This window comes from Protobothrops mucrosquamatus, unplaced genomic scaffold (assembly GCF_001527695.2).
Source record: "Protobothrops mucrosquamatus isolate PMUCROS unplaced genomic scaffold, P.Mucros_1.0 scaffold321, whole genome shotgun sequence".
Classification (NCBI taxonomy): Eukaryota; Metazoa; Chordata; class Lepidosauria; order Squamata; family Viperidae; genus Protobothrops; species Protobothrops mucrosquamatus.
Genome location: NW_015386660.1, coordinates 412,059 through 427,396, shown reverse-complemented (window position 1 = coordinate 427,396; position 15,338 = coordinate 412,059).

The following is a 15,338-nucleotide window of genomic DNA, read 5'->3' as shown; positions in this document are numbered from 1 at the left end:
CCAGCTTTCGCCATCTAGAGTCTGTCCCCAGAGAAAGGAAAAGAGCCTGAAAGATGCTCTGGGTCTTTTGCTCTCCTCCAGCCTTATGGAAGAGGGATGGGAATGTCGGGCACCCGTCCAGGAGCAGATCGGAGCTGCCTTTTGAAGTATCTCACATGCTTAATTGCAGCTGGCGGCTCCTTGCTGAATAGAGAGGGAAGAACACATGGAAGAGGCTGAGAGGAGGCCCGGCTGTACCAAAGACTGCCAAAGGGGAGGGGGCTTTGCAGAACAGCTGTCCTGTTTTCCATGATGGAGAATGGGAAGCTTGCTTTGGAAGGAGTCTATGTGATGACCTAACCACAACTGCAACATAAAGCAAAGCTGGAAAAGCAAGCAGACTGTTGAAGGGAGAACTGACTTGGTGTCCAAATCTCTACAGATCTCCTAAAAGAGACTGGGGAGGGGATATGATTTTGACTGCTTTGTTTGGGCAGTGGTAAAGCTCTTCCTCTTGAGCAGGTTGTTTGTTGGCCTGTCCTCTGTTTAGCCCAGTACTTTCCTAGGAGTACCAATCCACTGGGTGAGATCTCACGAGGGTGTCAGCCCATAACAGAGGATAGCTGTTCACTCTAATACAGGGGACCCCAATCCCCGGTCCATGGACCGGCACCAGGTCACAGCATACCAGGCCGCAGCAAACAAGCGAAGCCCCATCCACTGGATGCAGGCAGCACACGAAACCACGCCCCCTCTGTTCCGTGGAAAAATCTTTCTCCACAGAAACAGTCCCTGGTGCCCAAAAGGTTGGGGGCCTCTGCTCTAATATATACTTGGATATATGTAGCTGAAAGGGAATTGGAGAGTCCTGATAGCCCTTTCAAGACCATTATCAAGGGGTTCTCTCAATTAGGGAAACCACAGCATTTGAAGAACCAAAATACCTTCGTCTGGCTCTCTTGTTTTCAAACTCTTCAGGTTCTCCACCCAGGTCCAGCAATAAAATAGATTTCTCCAAGTGGTGGTTCAGCCTCAGCATGCTTTGACTTATGGCCCTAATGACAAACCTGGAAGAAGTAGGATCACAGTATCACTTTTCTAGTTGGTCAGTTGGAACTAGCCATTTAAATCTCTCCCCAAAAGATGCTGGAGGGAAATGTGTGGAAAAATTGTCTTTAGGTTGGTCCGCACCTACTGTAGGATAAGTGGCAGACCTTGGGGGCAAAGTTAAAAGAGGGATCAGCCTAGAATCTCTACATAGACACAAACAAAATCCAATCTCCCTTGAATTCTGTTGATCCTTAGCTAACTCCATGCTGGTACTAACCGTTAAGTTGAGAATATTCCTACGCATAGGCATGAGTAGCAATTAATCAGTTCAATATTAGACCTTCACGTGTGGACCTGATCTTTTGTGCCTGACACCTACAAGTTTACCTATGGGTGTATATATAGAGGTAGAGAGTGCATGGATCCCTACGACCAAGGAAAAAAAAGAATAACTTGCCTTATAGAGATTGTTTCACTAGACGCTCCTTTCAGTTCTGCTGCTGTCTCTAGATGCCCTGCTCTGCTTTCCTACTTTTCAGTTACTTCCTGTTCAGCTGCAGTCTCCAGATGCCGTGTTCTACCTTCCTACTTTCCGGTTGCTTCCTGTTTTGCTGCTGTTTCTGAGTACCCTGCTCTGCTTTCTTACCTTCTATCTAGTTGCTTCCCGTTCTGCTGTGATCTCCAGATGTCCTGTTCTAGCTTCCTACTTTCCCATTGCCTCCTGTCTGCTGCTGTTTCTAGACCCCCTGCTCTGGACTCCTACCTTCCAGTTACTTCCTGTTCTGCTATGGTCACTAGATGTCCTGTTCTAGCTTCCTACCCTCCAGTTGCTTCCTGATCTGCTGCAATCTCCAAATGCCCTGTTCTGGTTTGTTCCCTTCCAGTTGCTTCCCGTTCTCCTTTACTGCTCCCGGGCCCTTTGCCCTTCTCGTTGCCTGCCAGCAGAAGTGCTATCTCCCTGACCTCCTGCTGCTGCTGCTGCTGTCACCTCCCAGCGCATGACCTGCTTTTAGCCCACTCAGAAAAGCCCTCACGGTGGCAGGAGGTGATTAAAGAGGAAGCTTTCTTTAATCAGGTGGCACAGGCTCACTGCATCCCATCTCTCAGTCAGAGGCTGCTTGGCTGCTTTGGGAAAAGAGAGAGAGAGAGAGAGAGAGAGAGAGAGAGAGAGAGAGAGAGAGAGAGAGAGAGAGAGAGAGAGGGGATTGATTTTATGTTAATCACCAGCCCAGTGACTGGGGTGGTGTGACTGTGAAATCAAAAGGCACTTATCTGCTTTCCAGAAGGACACTGCAGGGAATATGGCTGCTGTTTTGTTTTTCTCCCAGCATCCTCTGTTCCCCGGGGATTGCTCCTGCTCCCCCCCCCAACCGCCACAACTGTGCATGTCTTTCTGTTTATACTTTGGAAGGGATCTCCAGGGGCACGAAAAGAAGACAGGGAAGATGCTGTGCTCTAATGCTCATGAATATATCTGGTCTCTCTACCTTAAACCTCCCTGGTGGATTGTTGCCCTACCTCTCTCTGAGGCTCAAATGTTACCATCACAGCTTGGTTGCTGAGGAAATGCCATCTCTACAGAACAGGAGGGCACACCTTTGTTAGAGACAAAAACAGGTTGGGGAGGGAAGGGGACTGGAGCAAGGCCAGGGGTGGAAACGGCATTGCAGCGGAGTCACAGAGTCTCCAAAGCTCAAACTGGCACCTAGGCCGTGTATCAACACCACCGCCTCCTAAGGCAAGGGAAGATGGATTTCCAGGCAGGGTTCTGTTAAAATAAGCGCCCCAAAAGGAGTCCGTGCAGCCATCCAAATCCAAACATTTCCAACTGATAGTCATTCAGCCTTTGCTTGCAGAAGTCCGGCAAAGAAGCAGCACCTTCCTATTCATCACTGTGGGCAACAGGTCTCTGAGTTTGGTCCCAGCTCTTCCTGGATATGCTGGGAATTCAACTTGGGAATACCCCTTGCATCCATGGAAGAATAGTCATTCCTGCAAAAGCAGCCTCTGCTGGGAGCCTTCCAGACATGGAGACGGCAATTCCCAGAATTCCCCAGGCAGCAAAGTTATTGCTGAAGATACAGGTAGTCCTCAACTTAAGACCCACAACTGAGCCCAAATTTTACGTTGCTAAGTGAGACATCTGTTAAGTGAGTTTTGCCCCATTTTATGACTTTTCTTGCCACGTTTGTTAAGTTGTTAAATTAGTAGCGTGGCTGTTAAGTGAATCTGGCTTCCCCCTTGACCTTGCTTGACTGAAGGTTGCAAAAGGGGGTCAGGTAGCCCTGGGACACTGCAACCATCACAGATATGAGCCACTTATCAAGCAGCCGGATGTAAATCACGTGACCTTGGGGTTGCTGCTATGGTCATAAGTGTGGAAAATGGTCATAAGTCACTGTTTTCAGCGTCGTTGTAACTTTGAATAGTCATTAAATGAACTGTTGTAAGTCGAGGACTATCTGTAGTGAGTTGATGCCCAGGTGAGGGAAGGTTGAGGTAGGCAACTGGTTGAAACAGCTACCGGTATGTAGGACAACCTGAATATATCTATATCTTGTATAAATTGGAAGGAATGGATGTCCTATGGATGCTTTTTGTTGCATTTGCACACATGTTGATTAACCACAAAGGGGGAAACCTTTCCTGCTAAATAATAATAATAATAATAATAATAATAATAACAATAATAATAATAATAATAATAATAATAATAATAATAATAATAATAATAATAATAATAATAATAATAATAATAATATGCATGGCCTGGAGGGAGACAATTCACAGAACGAGTTTTGTTCCCTGTAGGAAAAATCATCTAGACTCTCCCACGCCTACTCTGGCTTTTAGTCAGTGGACTGCAGCCCCCTGCTCTCTTTCTCCCCCAGGGCTGGACCCACCCTTCTTTGTTTTAAGAAGCGCATTGATCCAGTTTGTGCAGGCCCCCCTCCCTGTGCTTGCACCCCACGGTATGTTCTCCTGTCACGTTCTCCCACCTTGGCGCTCTCCATCTGCCCTCCTTTGAACTTTTCTCTCTGCCGCCTTGAAAAACTCCGTGCCGGTGCTGTGCACAGAATCCCAGGCGAGCCCTGGGCAATGCAGAGAGAGAGAGAGAGAGAGAGAGAGAGAGAGAGAGAGAAGCACTCTAGGACAGCCTCCAGTCTGCAAGTGGCTGGCTCAACACAGCCCCAATTAGAATGCTTCCAACTCCCTTTGCAGCAGAGGCGTCACACGGCGAGTCCCTCTCCCTCGCCTCCCGCCAATACCTTGAAATCAGTCTCCTTCTGACCGCCTTCTAATTAATGCTCCCCATCCCCAGATCTGCCTGGCATTGATGTAGCTTTCCCCAGGCGTGTTTTGTCTTCTGCTGTAATGCTGTGGAGCTTTAGCCAAGCCAGGGAAAAGGGGGTGCAAAAGACTCAGAACCCAAGTTGTTGCACACCCAGGTACCCAAGGCAGCAGGAGAGGATTTTATTTTTCCGGGGGGGGGGGGAGGAAGGCTTCCTTTGGCTGTCCCCAGAAGCATGGGGGCACTGATGTCAAAACAGTTTCATGCCTGCCTTCAACTTATCAGATGACGATCTGATGTCACAACTGGAGAAAGGTCTCCTGGCCATTCAAGTCCCATAGCGACTAACATTGTGAGTTAAAAAGTCCATAGCTTAAACCTCTCCAGGTTCCTTTTAACAAGTTGTTTGTGTCTTTCCTCTCCACCCCCTCCACTTAAAAGGTGCATTAAAACCAGCTCCTTCAGAAGTATTGTTATCTTCTAGACCAGAGGTCCCCAACCTTTTGGGCACCAGGGTCAGGTTCCATGGAGAGAGATTTTTCCGCGGAGGGGGCGTGGTTTTGTGTGCTACCTGCATCCCGCGGATGGGGCTTTGCTTGTTTGTGCGGACCGTTTGCTGGCATGCTGCGGCCCAGTACCGGTCCATGGACCGGGGGTTGGGGATCCCTGTTCTAGACCTACCAGCTTCTAGCTTAAAGTGCTTTCAATGGGCACCTGGGTGTGAGAAGACCCCCATTCCCATTCTGAAATTTACGTTTTCAGAGTGGTTATTTGAACTTCAAACAAATTTTGGAAAGGATCTTAGCATGCTGCAAAGCATCCATCTCCAGAAAGGTCTTCATGTTGCAGATAATCTTAAATTCCATGCAGGCCCTATTTATCCTACAATCTGAGAGGATAAACACAAGTCCATTGCTCTGTGAGTAGATGTGCCTATCTGCTTATGGGGGAAAACTTTACTGTATACAAGGCATATCTAGACAAAATTTCCTAAATTTGGCTTTGGAAATGGATATTTGGTGATTGACGACATCCTCTGTTGCAGAAAGTGAATGGACCAGCCCCCTGACAGTTTTCTTTGAATGCCAGTGGCTTGTTTTCAAAATATGAGAACTGGTTGTCTAACAAAGACAAGGACTAGGGGTGACATGAAAGCAGTCTTCCAATATCTGAGGGGCTGCCACAACAAAGGCTCCAGCTAGTCCAAAATGCGGCCGCGCGGGCGGTGTTGGGAGGGACTCGTCGCTCCCACGTAACACCGCTGCTGCGCGAGCTGCATTGGCTGCCTGTGGCCTTCCGGGTGCGCTTCAAGGTGCTGACTATCATCTTTAAGGCGCTCCATGGCAGCGGACCGGGATACCTTCGAGACCGCCTCCTGCCACAGATTACCTCCCACCGACCTGTACGCTCCCACAGAGTGGGTCTCCTCAGGGTGCCGTCGGCCAGACAGTGCCAGCTGGCGACCCCAAGGGGGAGGGCCTTCTCTGTGGGAGCTCCCACCCTCTGGAATGAACTGCCCCCAGAGATCAGGGTGATCCCTGATCTCCCTTCCTTCCGCCGCGCCCTTAAGACATGGTTATTCCAGCTTGCGGGACTGGCCTAGGGCAATTTTAGAGGGGTTTTAATTATATTTTAATCAGACAATATTTAAATATTTCTTTTTAATTAATTTTAATTTTGTAATTGTTATTGGTGTTTTTTAATCGATTGTCAGCCGCCCTGAGTCCGCAAGGAGAAGGGCGGGATATAAATTCGAATAATAAATAAATAAATAATAAATAAAACAAAGAGAGGGGCAACCTATTCTCCAAAGCACCTGAGGGCAAGAAAAGAAGCAATGGGTGGAAGCTTGAGAGATCCAACCTAGAATTAAGGAGAAGTTTCCTCTCAGAACAATTAATCAGTGGAATGGCTTGCATCCAGAAGCTGTGGATGCTCCATCACTGGAGGTTTTCAAGAAGAGATTGGACAACCATTTGTCTGGAATGGTATAGCACAGTGATGGCGAGCCTTTTAGAGACTGAGTGCCCAACTGCAACCCAAAACCCACTTATGCATCATAGAGTGGCCCATTGGGTGGGTGTGGCCCATTGGGTGGGCGTGGCTGCTGTGGTAACGGCAGACTGGATGGAACTAAAAAGTTCAATCAATCAATTCCAACTTTGCAAGATCTTTTTTTTTCCGTGAGAAGTTGAAATTGACTGATTGTACCTTTTTTTTTTTTTTTGCACACAATGGCGGAGGCCTAAAGCGAAAAGGTTTTATAAAACCCAGCTGAAGGCCTAGGACTGGGGTGACGGTGCACGTGCCCACAGAGAGGGCTCTGAGTGCCGCCTCTGGCACCCGTGCCATAGGTTCGCCACCACTGGTATAGCATCTCCTGCTTGAGCAGGCAGTTGAAGTAGAAGACCTCCAAGGTCCCTTTCAACTCTGTTATTCTGTATTCTGTGTATTGGCAACCAGGACTTTATAACTGCACTATGCTCAATTGGTTGAATCTTTCATGTTAGGATGCTGATGACCTGGTGATGCATAGAAATGACAAAGGTAATATCCAGTGGTGGGATTCAAATATGAGAACAACCGGTTCTCTGTGTGGATGCCATTTCCGGAAGTCCATTCTGGGCCTGGGCAACAAAAAATTAGCTACCGGTTCTGCCAAACTGGTGCGAACCGGCTGAATCCCACCACTGGTAATATCCCTGTCTAGACTAGTAGCGTTCCCTGAGCAATAGCTAGCCTTTTTAGGCAAGTGGGTCATAAGTCAAGGCCATTAAGTATGAGAAAATTCTAGTTATTGGACTTTACCAATTCTGATGCATGGTAGTTTTGGTTTAGAATGACTTGTCAATCAAATTGCTATTCTAACCTTTTTAGTGTGTACACTAAGCCATCTATGGTTTACTCAGCAAACCACAATTACTAACGAAGAGAACAGCAGTCCTTTTTCAGAAATGGTTACTATTTTGGAACAATGTAATTGGAAGATTCTCTAGGATAGGGGTCCCCAACCTCTGGGCCGTGGTTCACTACCGGGCTGCAGAAGTGGCAGTTAAGTGTGTGTGCATGCGCAACTCTACTTAGATGAGCAGTGGGTGCGTCTGCCTGCTGCTCAGGCAAATGTGTGTGTGTGCCTGGTTGCATGCCACTTGCTCATAACCATTCCCTCTCCCTCCCCTTCCCCCCGCTGGTCCACAAAGCCGGAAAGGTTAAGATTGCCGCTGTAGGAAAGCCTGGTCAGGATCCCAACGCTGTGCTTGCTTGCAACTTCATACAGAGGATAGAAAGCATGAGTTGTGCCCCTGAACACGGGCAGGGCTGAGCATTAATTGCAACACCCAAGGGCCTGGAAGACAGCAGCATCTATTGTAGCTTATTGCTTATTGTAGCATTGTTTACAAAGGCCTCATTATGCGTTGAAAGCTAATCTTTTTGGATGGATGGAGAGAGAGAGAGAGAGAGAGAGAGGCAGACACAGACAGACAGACAGACATGGATAGATGGATGGGTGGATAGATGATTGATAAATTAATAGACAGAGTAGATAGATCTTGCATAAAGATCATCCTGCTCACATCGCCCAGAATGTATAGATGTGGTTCTCCGTTGTTTCACACTGAAGGTGTTCCTGGTCTATAGTCCATTCCAGAGCTGAGACAGCATTTTCAGGGCTGGGAAAACTGTTTTTCTGCTGATCCTTTTCTGGCTATATTTGCACAGACAGCTCAGTTGGAAGGTGTCTGAACACACAAATGGTCACACAAGACTCTTTGGCAGGGATGGGCAACCTGTGGTTCATGGGCAAAATGAAGCCTCCAACACGCTCCATTTGCAGCCCTTGGAGACCTCAAAGATGGTGCCATTGAATGTTGAGGACAAAGTGGCCTGTTTTCAGGGTTGGGCTGATAGGATGCAGCCAAGACACGTTTTAGCCAAGTGTATTATTTCAACCAAATCTGTAGGGCAGTTTAAGCTTTAGTATGGTGGGCAAAAATGGGGTTCTTTGTGTAAACCATGTTTCAGTTAATCAGGGATAAATATGCCATGTTGTATAATTCCCAAAAGGGGAAGGAAAGCTTGCAGAAAGAATATGGGCATTGATATTTACAGTTTTCCTATGAAGTCCTTTGAATTATTGCTTAAAGGACTATCATGATACTTGTGAGATACCAGCTTTGAATTGTGAATTGTCAAGTATTGAGGCTGGCAATGTAGAACATGTATTCTAAAACTGCCTGCATCCTGGCACAGTTCAGGCATGACATAAGTACAGGTAATTTCCTGTCCAGAGTTCTCCTTCCAACTTTGCTAGTTTTTTTTATAACTCCATTCAAATTTTGTGTAGAAGCAACTGAGTTTATTTTTTCTCACATTGGAATGATGGTACAATGCTGTTACTGGGTTTCCGAGTCCTAAGCCGTGGTTTATGGAATAAAGAACAGTAGGTTGGGTTTCTAAGCCATAAATATGGTTTACAACTCCACTGATGACTATGTTCACACAACACACTAAGCCAAAACCAATCAAATCACAGTGTGTTTTGTGAACCAGATCAAAGACATTGACTAACATGCTTAACCCGGTTAGCATTAGTGTTCATTCAACTTGCTTAAATAGATCAGTTCGAAATTTGACAGCTGCATTCACACAATAAGCCAAGTGGGTTGGTTTTAATCCTGATTTCTTTTTCCTTCTTTTCTGTGGCTTAGCACAGGGGTCCCCAAACCTCAGACTGTGGCCCACTAATGGGCTGCCTCCTGGTCGGAACTGGGCCACATGAGTGGTGGGGGAGTGCGCACACGTAAAGCTCCACTTGTGTGTGAGCAGCAGGCGTTTGCGTCCACGTGCAAAGCTCCACTTGCACGAGTGGTGGGCACTTGTGTTCACAAAGCGCCACTCAAATGGAGCTGTGTGCATGCGCGCACCTACAACTCGCATGGAGCAATCCCCTCTCTCCCCCCACCCTGCTCCAGGCTGCCAAGCCAGAAAGGTTGGAGACTGCTGGCTTAGCACTTTGTATGCACCTAGGCCAGGGGTGGGCAACCTTGGCTCTTTGATGACTGGTAGACTTCAACTCCCAGAATTCCTGAGCCAGCTATGCTGGCTCAGGAATTCTGGGAGTTGAAGTCCACTAGTCATCAAAGAGCCAAGGTTGCCCACCCCTGACCTAGGCCATGTGGACAATTTGTGATTCAGTACAGTGTACAAATCTAGAAAACAAATGAACTCAACAATCAAATTAAGCATGTTGTATGAATGGCAGTGTTGGGGTGCTTGTTTAAACCACATTAAAACTGTGTTCCATGTAAACACAGCCCCCTCACTCCTCCCACTCACCCCCCGTCTACCTAGAATTTCTTAAAGCACTTTGATGTGTATGTTTCCGTTTTTGGAACTAGTTAAAAGCGAAAATACATTTGTAATAGGGAGCAGAAATAAATCTGAACCCATATTTTTTTAAAAATATATTGCTAGGATTCTCTCCCTGCCCCCAACCTCTCCCTATTCCCCCCCCCCTCAACTTTCCATCTGAGATGAATCTCCTCTTGCGATTTGTATGGCTGCAGCTTGGGGACTATCTATTAGTTTTCCTTTTTGATCTGAGTCTGATTCACCCATCACCCAAAGCCTTTGCCTGGATTCACACATTCCTCTAAACCAGTGTTTCTCAACCTTGGCAACTTGAAGATGTGTGGACTTTAGCCTCCAAAATTCCCCAGGCAGAATGCTACTTGAGAAATTCTGGGAGTTGGTTTCCCCCCCTTAAAGTTGCCAAGTTTGAGAAACACTTCTTTAAACTATGACATGATTTGTTTAGCTTTGGCTAGGTTGGATGCATAAACTCCCCATACTATGGTTTGTAAATCATAGTTTATGATCATAAGGAGTATAAATCTGCTCGGTTGTAGATTGTGCAGTTAAGCAGAGTTAGGCAAACCTTGGCTTAGCATGATGTGTTGGACCCAGTCTAAAAAGACAGTGAGTAGTAATATGCATTTTTGCATTAACAGCTGCTTAAAATTTCAAATGAAATTCTTCCTTCCTTCCTCCCTCCCTCCCTCCCTCCCTCCCTCCTTCCTTCCTTCCTTCCTTCCTTCCTTCCTTCCTTCCTTCCTTCCTTCCTTCCTTCCATAATCAGGAGAAATTATTCCAGAGAGCACTTGTAAAACACACAAAAGCCTGGAGGGAAAAACAAAGTCAGAGAGAAGAGGGGCAAAGGTGGAGATGGATGTTGGCAGCACCTGCAAATCAGTTCCAGTGGGGGAATGGCTGGGGAGAGGGCTTGGGACCTGTCAATTATCCTGCTTGGAAGGTGAGCTGCATTGGAAGAGGGCTGGATTTGTCCCAAAGGCTGGAAGAGAGAAGAGCACAGGTGCGATGGGGGAGGGCTTAGGTGTAAGTGCCCGAAGAAAGGCATTCTGGGAATGAACCAACTCCCTGCATTGTTAAAGCAAGAAGAGTGTCTTCCAAGGAGAAAGAGGACGCTCTGGAACAGGGGCTTGAACCTTTGCGGCACTTTAGCGTGACTTGTTTATTAAGCCTCCAATGAGGTTGCTTACTTGCCGGGAGGTCTGGTTATATTTCTGCCTCCCCAACCAGCCAGCCAGGCGACAGGAGAACAGCTGTATTCAGACAGACAGATGATTTATCCAACGATGGCTAGATCTGGCTCCAGGAAAAAAAAGACAGGGAAGAAAGAAAAATGCACAGGACAGGGCAGCTACTGCTAGGAAACAGAGAGGCAGGTTGAACAAATGGACAAACGCTGAATGCAGGATTAGCAAATTCAAAGAGCAAGTTTCTAGCCCTCGGGGTGCCAAGATAAGAAAGGGGAAAGAAGCAGTTGCCAGGAGTTTTGGAAGCTCTGGAAAGATAGGTTATGTTTCAAGATCCTAACCGAGGAAGTTTAGATCTGTGAAGAAGCCAGGGAACTGGTAATGAAAAAAGAGTTCCCATTGAATGTTAAGATTCCTGGGCTGCATCTTTCCTTTTAGCATTTATAAGCAGTAATATAGTTGGAGATGTTGACATTAAGCACAAAAAATTGTATTTCTTTTTTATATCAGGGAAACAACTCACTGCATCCTGCTTGGTATTTTTTACTAGTGCTATTTGAGCATTAATTATATACTTTGGTAATTATTTTTTCCATTTTTAAGTATCCTTTTTGAAAATACCCCTTTGTTTTATTTTTATTTCTAAATATTCCTGGGGCTCTTTAGGAAAGCTACAAAACTCACTTGAAGACTGAAGCTGTTATTTTAATCGAATTAAACTATTGAGTGTTAGGCTGTTGAGTCTGTGATCTGCTCTAAAGAGCCTCAATTAATTTCTTTTCCAAAAGTTGAACACCTCTGCAATTTAGAGAGGCTGCCAAGTTTAATCTCACAACAGAGGGCATAGCCAATCACTGATCAGGCTGTTCCTGTCACCCCTTTAGCCCCAACCTTCCCATTTGGACTTATTTTTGTCTTTGTTGCAGGGCTGGTGGACCACCACTTCTAAAGAAAACATTAAGTTGCAACCTGAAATTTTCACATGGAGAATAGAATAGAATAGAATAGAATAGAATAGAATAGAATAGAATAGAACCTTGGAGGTCGTCTAGTCCAGCCCCCTGCTCAAGCAGGAGAACCTATACCATTTCAGACAAGTGACTGTCCAGTCTCTTAAAAATCTCTAGTGATGAAGCATGCACAATGTCTGACTGCAAGCTGTTCCACTGGTTAATTGTCCTCACTGTTAGATAGTTTCTCCTTAATTCCAGGTTGCTTCTCTCTTTGATCAGTTTCCAACCATTGTTTCTTGTCCTGCCCTCTGGTGCTTTGGAGAATAGTTTGATGCCCTCTTCTTTGTGGCAGCCCCTCAAATACTGGAATACTGCTATCATGTCACCCCTATTCTTTTCTTTAGACTAGCCAAACCCAAGTCCTGCAGCCATTCTTCATATGCTTTAGTCTCCTGGCCTTTGATCATTTTAGTCGCTCTTCTCTGAACTTTTCCAAGGTCTCAACGCCTTTTTTGTAGTATGGTGATCAAAATTGGTTGCAGTATTCCAGGTAAGCCATTTGAACAGGTCCCTCAGGAGGAGTTCGCTGTGAGCTCCATTATCATGAACCGATGGGGGATGGAGTCATCAAACATTGCTGTTCTAGCAGAATACCACCAATCTGGAACAGCCTCTTCCTACCGCAGTGTTTCTCAGACTTGACAACTTTAAGATGTGTGGACTTCAACTCCCAGAATTCTATAGCCAGTTAGCTGTCTAAGGAATTCTGGGAGTTGAAGTCCACACATTGCAAAGTTGTTGAGTTGAGAAACACTGCTGTGTTGTAGAGGTTAGCTTGGCTCCTTTGATCTTCCAGAAGTGGGCAAAGGTTGAGCTTTGATTTCTTGTAAATTCTGAATTGGGGTTGAAGCTGTTTGGGGATGTAGGTTTTTCTTACCATGGGCATATTATTTACAGCCACTCTGAGTAGGGAAGGGTTTGGATTTGAACAAATAATGATAATAATAATAATCTTCCAAGAATATTTCTGGAATTGATTAGGGGCCAGGAGCAATACATGGAAATAAAAGGTGAAGATAGACTTCAGCATTTTGCTTTTCAGCGTGCCAACTTTGTATCTCTTTGTGTGCATTTTAAGAGTCAGGTGAAGCAAGGAATCCTGTGGATTTCAAGGGATGGATCTGCAGCTCTTTAGAACTTCATTGGCCATCTATACAGTAGAACAGAGGTTCCCAACTTTTTGGGCACCAGGGACTGGTTATGTGGAAAGAGGTTTTTCCGCGGACCGGAGGGGACGTGGTTTTGTGTGCTGCCTGCGTCCTGCGTATGGGGCTTTCCTTGTTTGTGCGGACCAGTTGCTGCCATGCCGTGGCCCGGTACTGGTCCATGGACCGGGGGTTGGGGACCCCTGCAGTAGAACATTTCAGACGGAGACAGCTTTGATTGGTGCCTTCATCCCTCACATCATTATTGCACAAAAACAGGAAAAATGCAGAAGAGAACATCTCTGTCCTTTGTGCGATGAATCCAGTCATGGTGGTTTCTAAACAGCGGTGTATTGCATATTTGAACTTCCAATTATTGCTTATTCAGCAAACTAAAATTACCCAAAGCGGGTCCATGGGTCCCTTTTCTCTAGTGAAGGGATAGTTTTGAAGTAGGGAAGGATTGGGGGGAAGCAGCTGCTAGAACAGAGAGTCCAGTGGTTTTGCTATTAGCACCTTGACCTGTCCCTGCACAGCTGGCTTTCCTGATGCTGATGCAAAAAAGACCTGAGGCACAGCACCAGAACTAATGGGCTCTGGAGTAGCATAATGCTTCCTGACACCTGCTCTCACCTCCCCCTTTTAGCAATGCTGGTATAGCATGTAAATAAACCCTCCTCCCTGGACACATTTCTCAAAAAAGAGACACACTAAACACCAAATATGATACTCCATTTAATTGAGTCCAACATACTGCTTGATTTTGAACTCTAGATCAGTGCTTCTCAACCTTGACAGCTTTAAGATGGGTGGACTTCAACTCCCAGAATTCCCCAGCCAGCCACTTCAATTCTGGGAGCTGAAATCTGCTGAGGTTGAAAAACACTGTTTTACCATATTATGTTAACCCAGCCATCTGTGTTTTACAGTTAAGGAATTCTTGGCTTAGCACACTGTAAGAACACAGGCAAAGAAACCATAGTAAGTCTGAGTGTGCAGGAGGCATCTGGCAATGGAACAGAACTGAGAGTTGCCAAGCAGGGGGAAAAACCTGGGAGTTTTCATCCTGACAAATGCTTCATCCTGCCATTCTGAAAATAGATGGTTCCCATGGTGTACTAGGTCAGCATGCAGTTTGCTTGGCTTGGACTTAGCTCTTTGTGTGAACCCAGCTGATTATGGCTTAGGGAGCCAGCCATAGTTAAGCCATGGCTTATAGCAAGGCTTGAACCAATCAGTTGCTAGGAAGGAAGGAAGACTTTGGCTTTGAATAGATCACTCGTGTCTTAAGAGAATTCTGCTGAGACAGCTGTTCCCCTGTCCTTCTGCTGTTTTCTTCAGTTCCACCCCCGCCCCCCGCCCCCCCACCGCCCCCCCACCGCCTCCAGTTCCTGCAGAAGAAAAAGCAAGAAAGCAGCTAAAACCCGGATAATCATTTCAGCAGTTGAGAGCATCATCACCGATGGCCCCAGAGCATTCTGCCCCTTGATTGTTTTGTCTTTTGTGTCATTTATTAGACTAAAATTGCATGGGTGTATCTGTTAGCAACCTATACTGCAAACCTGTTCCAAATTTTCAACAGAAATGTGATCTGTAGGTATGTCTAGGCAGAAAAGTAGCAGTCAGCTAAATTAATCCTAACAAACCAGCCAACAAATCCTTTTCATTGCTTGTTTTAAAGTAATGGTTAGGTCGATATTCAGGTCACACCCAAGTTTTCCCAACAGTCCCTGCCTTAATGGGTTTGGCTTGTTTGTGGTCTAGCGTTTTGCATGCCCTTGGCCACAGTGGCTTCTAAACCATGGTTTGCTGCTAAATGTACTTACCAAAAACCCGGTATGGCATAGTATGTGAACCTAACCATTAAACAAACAAACAAGCAGAAACTTTTATTCAACTCAGTTCACACACTCAACATACCAGCTGGTTTGACGGAAATGAACACAACATTGGTGCAATTACCACTCTCTCTCCCGCCCCTCCTTGACCCTGGCAACCTCTATGCCAAATGTGATGTGACAGAGCAATCATGTGTGAATATCCACGTGTTGTGCCCATTCATATACGAAGCATAGAGAGGGCCTAATACTTTTGGGAGAGAAGCCGGGGAAGGGATCACACAATCACCACCTTGTTTTTACACTTAGCTTCAAGGACCCGAAATGAAACATGCTGAAGAAGAAGAAAGTAGAGTAATCACTTAAAAAAAGAGGATGCCAGTTTATTTTTATTTGTTTATTTATTTCAAGATGGTTAAGGCTGCCCAACTCAGACTGTGTGACACTGGGCGGTGTCCATCATA